The sequence below is a fragment of the Mastomys coucha genome, unplaced genomic scaffold (assembly GCF_008632895.1).
Source record: "Mastomys coucha isolate ucsf_1 unplaced genomic scaffold, UCSF_Mcou_1 pScaffold22, whole genome shotgun sequence".
NCBI lineage: Eukaryota > Metazoa > Chordata > Mammalia > Rodentia > Muridae > Mastomys > Mastomys coucha.
This window is the reverse complement of record NW_022196905.1, coordinates 143,553,753-143,568,314: the sequence shown is the minus strand read 5'-3', so window position 1 is coordinate 143,568,314 and position 14,562 is coordinate 143,553,753. Positions and strand designations below refer to the sequence as shown.

General features: G+C 45.8%; 1 non-coding gene across 1 annotated transcript; it reads left to right on the top strand.

The window, feature by feature from the left end:
- Positions 1–12,073: 12,073 nt before the first annotated feature.
- On the top strand, positions 12,074–12,232 carry LOC116071501. The gene has a single exon (XR_004110928.1). It is a non-coding gene; the product is annotated as a U1 spliceosomal RNA (small nuclear RNA).
- Positions 12,233–14,562: the final 2,330 nt, after the last annotated feature.

The following is a 14,562-nucleotide window of genomic DNA, read 5'->3' as shown; positions in this document are numbered from 1 at the left end:
AGGATGGGGAGGGAGAAATAGAGGAGGAGGGGAAGGGAGAAATAGAGGAGGAGGGGAAAGGAGAAATAGAGGGGGAGTGGGGGGGAGGGGAGGGAGAAATGGAGGAGAGAGAGGGGGGGAGAATGAATGAATGACTTAGAAACTTATTTAAAAATTATATTGGAAACTAAGATTTCCCTGAGAGAAATACCTGTAACTTTTGTGAGTTGGGACAGTTATACTTGTCCTACCAAGAGAGCAGTAAAATAAGGGTGTTTTGTAAGAGACAGTAAAAATTTACCACCATTTCCGAGGAAGTTTCTTGAAGATAAATCACCCAAATAAGAGGGCATTCAGAGGGTCTAGAAAACAGAAAAGGAAGAAGCTTTTAAAATGGTGGTAAGTGGCTTGGTGATGGATCTGTGTCTGTGGAGCCGGGTACGGGGAGCTTCTGTGAGGTGCCCCATGTCCATGGGAAGGGAAGATTCGTCTGGAGGGTCTACTGATGGATAGTGTGTAGAAATCTAAGCAAATGAAAACAACATCAACAAAAAGAGATAATTACTACTGATAAGAAAACACAGAGCCAGGAATGTTATGGCGGATTTCCCTGAATTTATAAAAGCTATGTGTTTTTAGTATAAGATTTTTGGTTTTTCGAGACAGGGTTTCTCTGTGTAGCCCTGGGTGTCCTGGTACTCACTCTGTAGACCAGGCTGGCCTCGAACTCAGAAATCCGCCTGCCTCTGCCTCCCAAGTGCTGGGATTAAAGACATGCGCCACCACCGCCCTGCCTTAGTATAAGATATTTTTGTTTTATACAAAACAGAAGTCTAAAGTCCCTAATGAGCTATCTAGTTTTATATGAACTTGACATATGCTGGAGTCATTTGGGAAGGGGAACTTCATTAAGAAAATGTCCTATCAGGTTAGCTTTATTGGTGATTAGTATGGGATGGCCAGGTCCACTGTGGGTGGTGCCATCCCTAGGCAGGTGTTCCTGGGTGGTATAAAAAATGCAGTCTGAGCAAGCCATGAGGAGAGTCATGGGGAGCAAGCTAGTTAGCAGCTTCCTCCATGCCTCTGTGTTTCGATCCCTACCTCAAGGTTCCTTGTCATCCCGTGCTCTACACCATGGATTCACAATTGTAATTGTCATGCAAGTGTGCAGTCCCTGAAGTTCAATTTCTACTTCTACCTTAACAATGTGTGTTTGTGCGGGGCAGTGGTAGCGCACACCTTTAATCCCAGCACTTGGGAGGCAGAGGCAGGCGGATTTCTGAGTTCGAGGCCAGCCTGGTCTACAGAGTGAGTACCAGGACACCCAGGGCTACACAGAGAAACCCTGTCTCGGGGAAAAACAAACAAACAAACAAGCAAACAAACAATGTGTGTCTGTAATGTGTGTGTATGATGTGTGTGAGGTCCCAGGGACAATGCTCAGTAGTCAGTTAGCTCCTTCCACCATTACAGGGGTCCTGAGGATTGAATTTAGGTTGTCAAGTCTTCACAACAAGCATGTTTACTCTCTGCCCTTCTCATCAACCCCACCATTTCCCTTTTTAAGTAGAGAAGTATACGTGTAACTTCACAATTGGTTTTGATCAGCCTCTGGCAGCCAGCATAACCTTACAAGTGCAATGCAGTTAAAACTGAGGAAACACAGCCTGGCAGTGGTGGTGGCAGCGCATGCCGTTAACCTCATCACTCAGGAGGCAGAAGCAGGCAGTCCTTCAACTTCAAGGCCAGCCTGGTCTACAGAGTGAGTTCCAGGACAGTCAAAGCTACACAGAGAAAGAAACCCTGTCTCGAAAACCAAAAAACAAAACAAGCAAACAAGCAAAAAAGAGAGGAAACACCATAGACTAACCCTCTGGTGGGTTAATATGGTTTCTCCCTCCCACACCTCGATATTTATCTTCCATACATTTGTTAGAAGGGAAGCCATAGGCTTGGAGTGCCTCACTATGTTCCTAATTATGTGGTAGAGCTTTCTTTGCTTCAGTCCCTCTGCTTTTACTGGTTAGGTAGTGGTTGGCCGAAAGAGGGTCGGTGGGCCAGCATCCGGTCTCACAGCCATCTGCAGGAAGGTTCCCCACACTGCAGCACACTGAGCTCTCAGTGTGAGACTGAAGATAGGGTGCACCTCTACCAAGTGTTGCCTGTTCCAGTGTAAGGTTACACATAAACTCACGTCTTTCAACCAATGCTCTTTACTTTAAATAAAACCTAAAAGTCAGAAGCACCCCCTCCCTTTTTGGTTATTTTCCGTTGAGGAAATGGTACTGGAGGAGTGGGCAGGTTTGGAGTCTTCAGAAGGCATCCATTGCTGGAGAGTAAAGAACTTAAGTTTTTTAAAGTTAGACATGTCGGGTCAGCATACTGCCAGGCCCAGGGTCTAGCTAAGTTACAGTTAACTTGCCTGGCTCCCTTCCTACCCCTCATAGGTCACACACAGTGTATCATCAGAGCCTTCTATTCCATTTGAGGTTCAGATCGGCCCAGAAATCATGGTGACACAGACTCTGGGGAAGGTCAGGTACATCAACAGTCTTGCCTAACCTCACCCTATGCCCTACAGCCAGGGGACCCTGGAGGCTGGCACTCCCTCCCTGGCCTAGGGCAGCCTTCCACTGGGAGGAAACAGAAGGGTTCCTTCCTTTCTAGCTGAAGGGTAAGATGAAAGAAGGTTAAGGGCTGGTCTCTGGCCTTGCTTTCCTCTCTCTAAGAAACAAAACAAAACCACTCAGAATGGACACCCAGAGACCTGAGCCCTGGTTCCCCAGCTGCCTCTCCAGAGGCCGGCTTCCTCTCTTGGCTCACTACCTCCCAGCTTCCTCCCCTAGCTCCCTGGCTAGAAAGAAGGCAGCTGATCCACAGCCTCCTTGGTCCCTGTGCCCAGTGGGGACCCTTGAGCATCCAACCATAACAGCACAGGCTACTGATTAAAAAGGTCAGCTCTCGGTCCCAACCAAAGAACATAGGCAGGTCCTGTTACAAATACTAAGGCCAGAAATGAACAGCCAATGGTATCAGAGACTTCAGCTGATTGTGGTCTGAGATACTGACAGGTACTTCTAGATCTTTCTAGAAGTCATGGAAAACAGTAAGGGAAATAAAGATATTCAGGAAGGCATGGTGAAGAAATGGGCCATGGGCTTTAGCGTCAGAGAGGTCAGGAGCCTCCTGGTTGTCTCTGGACTAGAAGAATAGTGGCAGTCCCTGCTCTCCTCCTGTATTCTAGCTTTGCTGTGAGCCAAATGATGCCCCACTCTTTGTAGATACCATTTCCCAGCAGCCCCATAAGCAGGTCTATTATTATTCTTGTTTTATAGATGAAGAACCTGAGTTAAATAGCACACCTACAGGGAACCCAAACCTCGTTTCTCTGATGAGTCTCTCTCTCTCTCTCATCACTGCTCCGCTACAAAATGAGAATTAAAAAATCCCGGGGTGGGAGAGATGGCTCAGTGGTAAGGAGTACAGGTTGTCCTCGCAGGAGGCCTGGCTTTAGTTTCCAGCATGCACATGGTAGCTCACAGCCATGCATAACTCCAGTTCCAGGGGTTCTGACACTCTCCTGACCTCTGAGGTCGTGGCAGTGCACAGTGGACATATATACATGTAGGCAAACACTAGTACTTGTAAAATCAATCTAAAAATAGTTTTTTTTAAAGGATACTGTTTTTTTCCAAGATAGCCAGGACTACACTGAGAAACCCTGTCTCAAAAACAAAACAACAAAGGAAAATACTGCCTCATGCCAGGAATGTAGCTCAGAGGTTTAGCACCTGCTTGGCTTCCACAAGGCCTCAGGTTCAATTCCTAGCACCCCAAGAGAAAAACTATTACCTCATGCAGTTGGAAAAATAGTGAATAAACCCCAGAAATACCAGGGGGTGTTCAGTGAACATAAAGGCTTTTGTTGTTTGTTTGTTTGTTTGTTTGGGGTGTTTGTTTGTTTTTATTTTGTTTTGTCCTGTGTTCTGCCTCTCCACTGGTGGTGTCTGGATACCACCAATATACTGGCTCAGAGGGCCTGGGCATCAGAAGGGTGTGAGAAGGCTGGTAGGGAAAAACAGAATTGGGGACATGGGCAGGATTCCAGTTTGGTTGGGAGTGAGTGCCGGAGGGGCAGGAGAAGAGAGGGGCCCTTCTCCAGGAGTCATAATGCCATGGCTCATTTAGGCAAAGCCCCTCCCTGTGGTGCCCTTCTCTGAGACAATCTTAGCTTGTTCATATTTCTTTATTGGACGTGGGTGTGAATGCATATGCTGTATTTGGGGTGAACTAGGGATTATATGCTTTTGGGGAAGGGCCTGAGAATACCTAGGAAGGGAAGGTCATTGGCTGAAGGCTAAAGCTATTGAGATGCTCATAAGCATGGAGAGGCCTTCTGGGTGTGCTATGTGACTGAGTGCCCATGGTCACCTCAGTTGGGGGTCATGATTACATGTTCCAGAGCAGGCAGAGGAGGCAGGGAGGGAGCAGCCCCATTCCTGCCAGCTCAAATCTCTGAGCTTCCAGGGGGTTGCGCACACTCAGCGTCACCAGGTCTTACATCTGGTGGCACCGTCCATGTGCCCTACATAGTTTGTTTTTTGTTTTCCTCTCCCATGAGAGGACCCGTGAGTCCTAGGAAGAAGTTATAAAGAAGAAGGGCGTGAAAGCCACCACAGTATTCAATAATGTGATGCCATGGTTACTGCCACATAGCACTTAACGACTGGAGTTGTGTTCTGAGAAGTCCATCCTTTGGTGTTTGTTGTGTGATAATCATAGAGTATACTTACAGAAGCTAAGACTAGACACTGCAACATAGTCTTTCGTGGCAATCATCCTCTTTGGTCCATTTTTGGGCAAAACAAAGTGCATCATGTGAACATATAGGTACAGCAATGCATAAATACATTGAGGTATATACTCCTAGGATGCTGTAGTGAGGGTATGTGTGTCCTAGTGACTCTGTTTCTCAGGCAAACCATAATATGACATCCTGAGGCAGGAAAAGATTTAGGAGATTATGACAAAATATCACACAGCCACTACAACACTTTTGAAAATAAAATGAAAACTACTTACAATATTAAGTAAATAAAGCAACATTTGAAATAGCATATAGATTATAACTGTATAAAGTATAGACAGAAAGCATGGAAGCAAGATACAGAATTTAAAGTTTTCTGGATACAGATCATGTGATACTGTGATGCTCAGCATCAGGCAAGGACTGGGTAAGCAGAAAGGGTCAAGTGTGATGATCTGCATCTGGCAAGGATGGAGTAAGTGGAGGGTCTTGTGTGGAGGCCTTTCAGCCCCATTACTGTGTGTGGAGAGTCTCCTCCACGCTACTGCAGTCCCAGTGTGAATGCATCTTTTGGAAATATCCCGAAGTGAACGTCAGACTTCCAGAGCTTTGCCACATGCTGATAGCTGCGGCTGGAATGTGGTTTTCGTCTGTTCCCCCGAGGCTCCGTGTTCTGAAATTTAATTCCCAGTGTGAGGTATTAAGCAGTGAAAAAGTCAACCCAACTACAGTATTCAGAGGCACAGCCTTTGGGAAGGATTAGGACTAATAAAGTCATCAGAGTGGAAGTCCCTTGAATAAATCCTTGTGACTTCAGAAGATGAGGGAGAAAGAGTAGTCAGATACATGCATACCTGCACCACACACACACACACACACACACACAAACACACACACACACACACACCGCCTGTTGCCATGTGATGATACCCTGAGATGTTCTAGACTCTGACAGCAAGAGAACATCTCTACCTGTGAACCCTTGAACCTCCAAAGCTAAATGAGCCTCTTCTGTTTACAAAGTTACCCAGCCTTGGGTATTGTATGATAAGATTGAAAATAGGCTAAAACACAGATCTATTTTACATGGTAACACCAGCGAGTTTTTGTGTTCTAGCTGTTCAGGGCTGCCTTTCTAGGTGCGGAGGGTTGGAGGGGAGAGCTTCATCATGTAGACCCATTAGGCTTCACTCAGTGGGTATGGGGCAACAAGAAAACTCTGACTAGAACATTTCTGTAAAGCTTAATCTCCAGTGAGATTATTTCATAAAATATTGATTCTTTTTTTGCACAGAAAGGGGATGATTCATGAATAGAAAACATAGTCATGAGCAAAAATTCTTCAGTTCCCTTAGTTCATAAGCACAAAGAGTAATGAATGAATCTGTTTTACAAAACAAGGCTGACATCTACTGTACCCACTGGGAGGGTCAGAGCTAGGAAGTCACGGTGTTAGGATCCAAGGAACTGGTGTTCCAGGGGCCTAACCCTGACGGTGCAGCCTTTCCAGCAGACGGTGAAGGTGAGCTGCAGACATGGGCTTCCCCTGCCAAGTTGTAGGCTCCTCTTCTCCTCCTCTTTCCCCCTCTCTGTCACCTGTCTCTCCTTCTTCCTCCCCTCTCCTCACCTCTGCCACACTGTAACTGGAATTTTAGCATCTTGCTCTGCTGCTGCAGGCCAGCATGTCCCACGAGGTCTCGATGTCTTGAGAAGGCAGCAGCAAGGTCAAAGAGACAGAAACTGTGGAGTTTCAGTTGTGTGTCCCCACAGCAGTCCTTCACCAAGTCCCCACCTTCCCTTGTCCACTGTAATCCCTGACCTGCCTGCTCCCAGGTTAGAACAGCAAGGAGTTCGAGGGCCAGTGCTCCCAAGAATCTAAAGCCTCATTACGTTCTCATTCACATTCTGCCGGCTAACTGAGCTGTCATGAGCAAGCCAGCAAATTATTCTTGATGTTTGCTTCCTGGAGGAACATTGAAAGACCTTGTAAAGATCAGGAAATGTGCACGCATGTTTGGGAGCATACCTTAAGAAAATAAGACCAATGCAACAATTAAATAGCCAGTGATTCTCATCCAATCATATCGATAGAATGAAAAGATAGAAAACAGGCATGGTAGTGCTCAAGTGTATAGCCATCACCATGAGACTGAGGCAGACGAATCTCAAATTGAGACCAACCTAGACTGCACAGTAAATTTCAAGCTAGCCTTGAGATACAGCAAAGCTACTACCCTCCCCCACCCCTGCCACCCATTCACCCCACCAACAAAAGGGTAAAAATAACAAGGGATGGGCAAGGTGGGAAGCACCTGGAGCCTGCACTCATTGCTGTAGATGGTGCCGCTGCTTTGCCGCTTGATTTGACATTTCCTCCAATGGTTCATCATAGTCATATACACAGAGATACAGACAGATACACAGGCAGAAAAGCTGGGATGGGGCAGCTTGTGCTTGCTCTAATGGAAAAGTCACAGTACCCTAAAAGCACGAGGTGTGTGTTATATACAGTTGAACAAGAAGGCAGGATTACTGCATTCAGCTGAACAAAGGCTGGGCTATTACCTTACAGATAAACAGATGCAGTTATTATACACAGCTGACCAGGAAGGCAGCCTTAGCTAATCTCAGTAGGTTCAGTGTCTGTAGGGGAGTGGACCTTAAGCCAGAACAGGGGTCGGGTGGGGCTGTAGTGGACGTTTTCTGAAACACTGTCAACATTCGCCACTAGACATGAAGAAGTATTTCCACCTCTCCCTCTGAGACTTACCCAGGGAAGACTTTGCTGCTCTCGAGGGTCTAGGGCTGTGGGGTTCTTGACATGGTCATGCACATGCCAAACAATACACACTCACCTGGGACTTCACCCGCTCCTTGCAATGAGCAGCTGAAGAAAATATAGTTGTCTGCATAGCCAAAGAGTATTAAACAAGAAGATACAGGGGCTGGAGAGATGGCTCAGTGGTTAAGAGCACTGACTGCTCTGTGGTTTGCTTCCCAGTACCCACATGGTCACTTACAACAGTCTATAATATAACTCCACTTCCAGGGAATCTGATTCCCTCTTCATCCCTCTCAGGCACTGGATGCATGTGGCATACATACATACATACATACAGGCAAAACACCCAGACACGTACAATAAAAATAAATGTAAAAATAATTTTAAATGAGAAAATTATACAAATGTTCATATATTCAACAGCACTCATGAGCCTTGAAAACATGCTAAGGAAAGGAAGGAAAGAAGGAAGCAAGCAAGCAGTCATAAAAGACCACATGCTGGCGTTCCATTTACCAGGATATCCAGAATAGACAGAGTCATAGAGATGGGAAGTACATCAATGGTTGCCAGGAGCTGGGAGGGAGGGAATGGGTACCAACTGCTCAGGGGATTCAGGGTGATAGAGTGCGCAGGCTGATTTGTCAGCGGATTCTGGGTGTTCTGAATACTGAAGTTTTGCACTTTAAATGGACAAATTACAGTTCAGAGCATAGCTTATAATCAAAGATGTCTTACAACCTGTTGGCCAGGATCACAGGTGCCCTCACTTTTGGGTTCATGACCATCAGAGACATCAGTGTCCAAACTCAGAACCTACATCCTAATTGCTTGGAATAAAACCCAGAAGGAAGACTGCAGAGAGTGTGTGTGTGTGTGTGTGTGTGTGTGTGTGTGTGTGTGTGTGTGTGTGTGTGTGTGCGTGCGTGCCCATAGAGTCCAGGAGAGAACATCGGATAGATACCTAAGAGCTGGGGTTACAGGCGGTTGTGAGCCACCTGACCTGGACGCCAGGGACTGACTGGGGTCCTTGGGGGAAGCATGTGCTCCGGACCTCCCCTGCTCCTGGGACGTCTTTTAGTCCAGGAAACAGGTGCATATGGATGAGGAGGTGGGGGCAATGGTAACCGAGCACATGCTCAGCAGCTGTCTTACTCAGCAGTCGAAAAAACGCGCAAAGAAAGAGCCCAGCTCCAAGAACTGTAGGCACCTCAGGATATTCTTTAGAAATGCTGCATCACCGGTACCCTTGGCGACACAAAGGGTGAGTCAGCAGCAGCAGGGACTGAGTCACACCTGCGACTCAAAGGCGGGGCTCCGAGAACAGCTGAAGAATATAGGGACTTGATCTGTCTGCTTTTGTTTTTTTTCCTTTGTGTGTGTGAGGCGGGAGTGGGGGAGGCTTAGGGGGCAGGGAGGGAGAGAAAGGGGTGGGGGGAGGGAGAGAGGGAGAGAGGGAGAGAAGAACCTGATGGAAAGAGCCATTTCAGAAAGTGTAGAGTCAAGGGGGTAGTTCGAAGGACTACCTGGTGGTGTGGCTTCCTTTTCTAGACCTGCATACTACAACTTTTGGTGCCACGGGCAGAGTCAGTCTTGGGATTGTTCAACTAACAGTTTATCAACTCCACCATGGCATGAAGGTGCTTGGTACCGGCCATACTTCAGATTTGGGGTTTTGATCTTCCCCTCACCACTGACAGCTCGCGTAGGGGATAACCTCTGTGGTCCATGGTTTCTGGTCAGCCTTGCGCTGGTGGAAGAACAACCAACAGCACACAGCACTACTGGAAAATAGGCTTTGTGTTAAAGAATTTTCCTAACTATGCTAGTTAATGTAAGTATTCTGAGCACTTTTGAGGTAAGCTAGGCTGAGCTATGATGTTCAGCTTGTGAGTGGCAACCCATCACGTCTGGATTTTGGTACTTAGTAATTACTGAAGATAGTTTGTGAGGACCTACACGCAACTTAGCCTCAGTCCCATCTTCTGAACGTAAAATAAAATGAAATGTGTTTGGATGTTTTGCCTGCTTGTTTGTCTGTTCACCACGTGCTCAGTAAGTGACTGGGCCAGAACTTGAATCTCCCTGGCTTCAGAAGAAGAGGGTACATGGCCTCTCGGCAGGCTGCCTTCATGTCTGGTCTAAATGGAGTTTAGGATCCCATTGTAGTAATGTGGAGGCAGGAGGATCATGGGTTTGAAGCTGACCTGGAGTCAAAGGGAGACTTTCTCTCTCTCTCTCTCTCTCTCTCTCTCTCTCTCTCTCTCTCTCTCTCTCTCTCTCTCTCTCTCTCTCTCTCTCTCTCTCTCTCTCTCTCTCTCTCTCTCTCTCTCTCTCTCACACACACACACACACACACACACACACACACACACAATAAAGACAAAAAGAGGAGGAAGATGAGAAAGAAGAAAGAGTGAAGAGGTAGATAGACAGGGTCCACAGGGCAGAGAGCCTGCTCTCATCCATACAGCCCACTCAGCCAACTGTGTTTGTCACATTGCTTTAGGGAAGCCAAAGTCATCTGGAGACTGTAGGTTCAGCCCCCAGCTTTCTCCTGTCAGTTCTGCTGATGAGCTATCAACCAATCAGGTCTATGTCCTCAGCCTTTAGTCTCTCGGTCTCTGCTGCCACCCCCTACCCCGACCCATGCATGTGTGTGTGTGTGTGTGTCTGTATGTGTGTGTCTGTGTGTGTGAGTCTGTATGTGTGTGTGTGTCTGTGAGTCTGTATATGTGTATGTCTGTGAGTCTGTATATGTGTTGTGTGTCTGTGAGTCTGTATATGTGTGTGTCTGTGAGTCTGTATATGTGTTGTGTGTCTGTGAGTCTGTATATGGGTGTGTCTGTGAGTCTGTATATGTGTGTATCTGTGAATCTGTATATGTGTGTGTCTGTGAGTCTGTATATGTGTTGTGTGTCTGTGAGTCTGTATATGTGTGTGTCTGTGAGTCTGTATATGTGTTGTGTGTCTGTGAGTCTGTATATGGGTGTGACTGTCTCTGTGTGTGTGTGTGTGTGTGTGTGTATGTCTCCATGGGTACATGGGCCTGTCTGTCTGCACCTCCTCCTCCCTCTTTTCTTGTCTCCCTTACTCATAGACTTTGAACCTAGAGCCTTGGACATTGCTAGGGGATAAGTCTCTTCCCAAGCTGTCTCCAGGCCCCGTTCCCTTGAACTTGCATTCCTCTTCCCTCGGCCTTCAGAGTAGTTGGGATTGCGGACCTACGCCACCAGGTCCCTTACCAAAAACCACACAGGATTTGAGATGCAGAAACACCAAACCAAATAAAGATAAACCTACAACAACATGGCAAATTTCAACACTTTGAACTTAAAAAAATATTCCCAGGGATTGGTGCTCATGGAAATTGTATGAGCATGTACCTCTCCTTTTTGGAAATATATTACAGCTCTATTGCAACTTCAATGGAAAAAAGTACTTGTTTTCACATACATGAGTGTCCTTTGAAAGTTTACAAATTTAAAGACACAGAATAGACAATATTCTCATGCTCCTATACACATTTATTCACTTATTTATTCATTTTTAGAGAGGGTCTCTTTATGTAGTCAAGGCTGGTCTTGAACTCAAAGAGATCTACCTGCCCCTGCTTCCTGAGTCCAACGATTACAAGTGGGTCACCATGGCTGGCTCTCTTAGCCTTCTTAACATGCACTAAAGCTATTTGTCCTCATAAACTTTATCAGGGACCAAGGCTATATAACTCAGTGGTATATGCTTGCCTCATGTGCAAACACAAGCCGGGAGGCTTCAGTGCTCACTGCTGGGCAGGTGGGTACCGTGTTCTTGTCAGCCTTGCTACATTCAGTGGTGAAGCATATTAGCTGACAAAGCCACATTATTTATTTATTTATCTACTGAAATGCACAAGTAGATATACGGAATGGCGAAAGCTAGATAATGCTGCCCTGGGTATCAATTTTGCTGCATAAGTATTTTGTAAAATTAATACAGCTGTCAAAAGCCCCTTTTTAAAGTCCTGCAGAGACTTGATGGGCCAGAGTGGGGTGATACGGGGTGGGCTTCCCCTTCTCACAGGAGAAGGGGAGGGGGAAGAGCAGTGGGTGGGGAAGGACTGGGAGGAGAGGGGATAGATATTGGGGTGTAAAGTGAATGGATAAACAAGTAAAATTATTTTATTACATTTATTATTTATTTTATTTACTATAAATAAAAAACTGGTTTTCCAATTAATGGGGAAAGTCCCTTTTTTTTTTTTTAAAGTTTATTAACTCATTTAAAACCAGAACACAAGCTAGCGCAGCCAGTGTGGAGTCTCCAGCTCTCCTGTCTTCCTGAGGCAGTCTGTTCCCTGCTAGTACTTTGATGTAGCACTTGCATAGGAGCATGGAGGGATTTGTTTAGGCCAGAATTTCCTAAATGCTTCTCTGGCAAGATGCCAAATGTTGTTTTGCCTAGAAAAAGGGTCTATGATGAATGTATTTGGGAAAGGCTGCATTAAAAAGATAAATGAAGAGAATACCCTTACCTGGCAGGACAGATACCAGGACCGTGAAGGCAAGTTTCCCAGGGCAAGACTTATCGACTGCACTCCAGATGAGCTGACCCCCGCAATTTCTCCAAATTCAGGAAACTACTAATAATTGGTGGTAGTGGGAGGCTTGTTCACGTTCTTCCTCAAAAAAAAAAAAAATGGAGAGTTATATCATGAATCTTGGGGTAGAGTAATATACACTGCACATCTTTGAGAGTGGGTACGTAAAACAAAGCATTTGTCAGACTTTTTTTTTTAATAGAGTCTCTCTGGGTATCCCTGCTAGCTTGGAAAGTCCCACGTAGACCAGACTGGCTTCAAACTCACAGAAATCCACCTGCCTCTGCTTCCAGAGAGCTGAGATTAAAGATGTGTATGCCAACACACACTTGGCACCCAACTTTTTAAATTTTTGTATGTTTATATGTGTGTATGTGTGCTTTGCCTGCGTCTGTGTTTGTGCATTCATGCACACAGCGTCTAAGAATGCCAAAAGAGGGCATTGGATTCCCTGGAACTTGAGTTACAGAGGGTTGTGAGCCCCCACATGGGTGCTGGGAACCGAATTGGAGTCCTCTGCAAGAGCAGCCAGTGCTCTTATCTGCTGAGCCATCTCCTTAATTTTTTTCCTAATAAAATTTAAAAAAAAAAAAAAAAAACAGAAATTGAGCCAGTTGGTTGTGGCACAAACCTTTGATCCTAGCACTTAGGAGGCACAGGCAGGCAGATCTCTGAGTTCAAAGCCAGTCTGGTCTACAGAGTGAGTTCTAGGACAGCCAGGGCTGCAGGGAGAAACCCTGTCTAGAAAAAAAAAGAAAAAAATAAAGGTGTGAGAGACTAGCAAAGCACTCTTTCAAAGGACTTTTTTTTTTTTTTTTTGCATTGACATGGAAACAGATTAGTTATATAGTATGCTTCTTGCAACGGTAATTTATGCAAAGAAATTTTACCAATAAATTCTTTTGATGATTAGTTTGTAAAATATCCCACCAGCTGGTTTTAGTGTCTTGAAGCTAAAATGTAGCCCCTGGATATATGCAGTATGTGTCTAGGTGCATTTCCACTTTAAATGATTCTCTTCATGGTTTATAAAGAAACTGCTCCTCGAGTGGTGTGTCTGAGCAATTTAAATGCAGAACAAGCACAGCAGGCATTAGTCAAGGAACCTTCCTTTAAAAAAATGTTGGTGACAGAGGCCAGTTGACCATAGAACCACACATGAAGTCATTTCACTCAGCAAGGTTTGTTTCCGTGATGAAATATAACATGTTTCATTCAGTAAAGGAGGTACTGGAGAGCCCTTCATGGTCATTCATATGCATGTGCTCATTCCCAGCATGAGGGAGGCTGAGGCAGGGAGATTTGCAATCAGAGCCAGCCTGGGCTACAGAGTAAGAACTTGTCTCAAAAGACATTAATTAATTAATTAATTACCTTTAAAAGTTACTAGAAAGAAGTATCTACTGATGTCCATTGTTCAGTACACAACAAACATGTCTGCACACAAAGACATCAGACAGGGCCAACCCAACATGCAGAGCTCTGTAGGGCAGACTAGGGAGAGAGTCAGAGTATGGCCATTGGTGTCCCTGAGCTCAGAGCAGCTTCCAGGTTCTTTCAGCTTGTGTTGCCAGAACCTGCCTCCTTGCCATCTACTGGTTGTCAGCAGGAGGGTACCACTGTCTAGTCCTAAAAATTGCCTCTCTCTCTCTCCACCCTAAAGGCTCAGGATGTCTTGTGCTTTCATCCTCCCTCCCTCTGCAGAAAATGCTCATCTTGTTTCTGCTGTAGTACTGATTTTGATTGACTCCCATTTTCTCTCTTTCATGCATCTCTTTCTTTGTGTATACTATGATATGTGTACGTGTGTGTGTGTGTGTGTGTGTGTGTGTGTGTGTGTGTGTGTGAGCACAGACAGAGACCTGCCCCATTGTAGCTATGGCAACCTGAAGACAAGGTTGCGTGTTGGTCCTTGCTTTCCACCTTGCTTGAGACTGGATCTCTTCCCTCTCTCGTGCTGCATCCCCAGGCAGGCAAGCTGGCCCACTGGCTCCCAGAACTCTCCACTCTCTACCTGCGCAGTTCTGGGGGTCTAAACCCAGGTCCTCACTCTCTCAAGGAAAGTGCTCTACCTACTGAAGTATCTCTCCAGGCACAGCTTTGTTTTCCTTTATTTATTTTATGTGTATGAGCACACAGATGGTTGTGAGCCTTCATGTGGTTGTTGGGAATTGAACGGGCCCTACTCGCTCCAGCCCCGCTCGCTCTGGCCCTACTCGCTCTGGCCCAAAGATTTTTATTTATTATTATATGTAAGTACACTGTAGCTGTCTTCAGACATACCAGAACAGGGCATCAGATCTCATTATGGATGGTTGTGAGCCACCATGTGTGCCACGGACCGGGATTTCTCGTGGGGTCCCTGTTCCACGGGACAAGGGATTCTGGCCAGGTGGGCACGGGATTCGGCTTTGA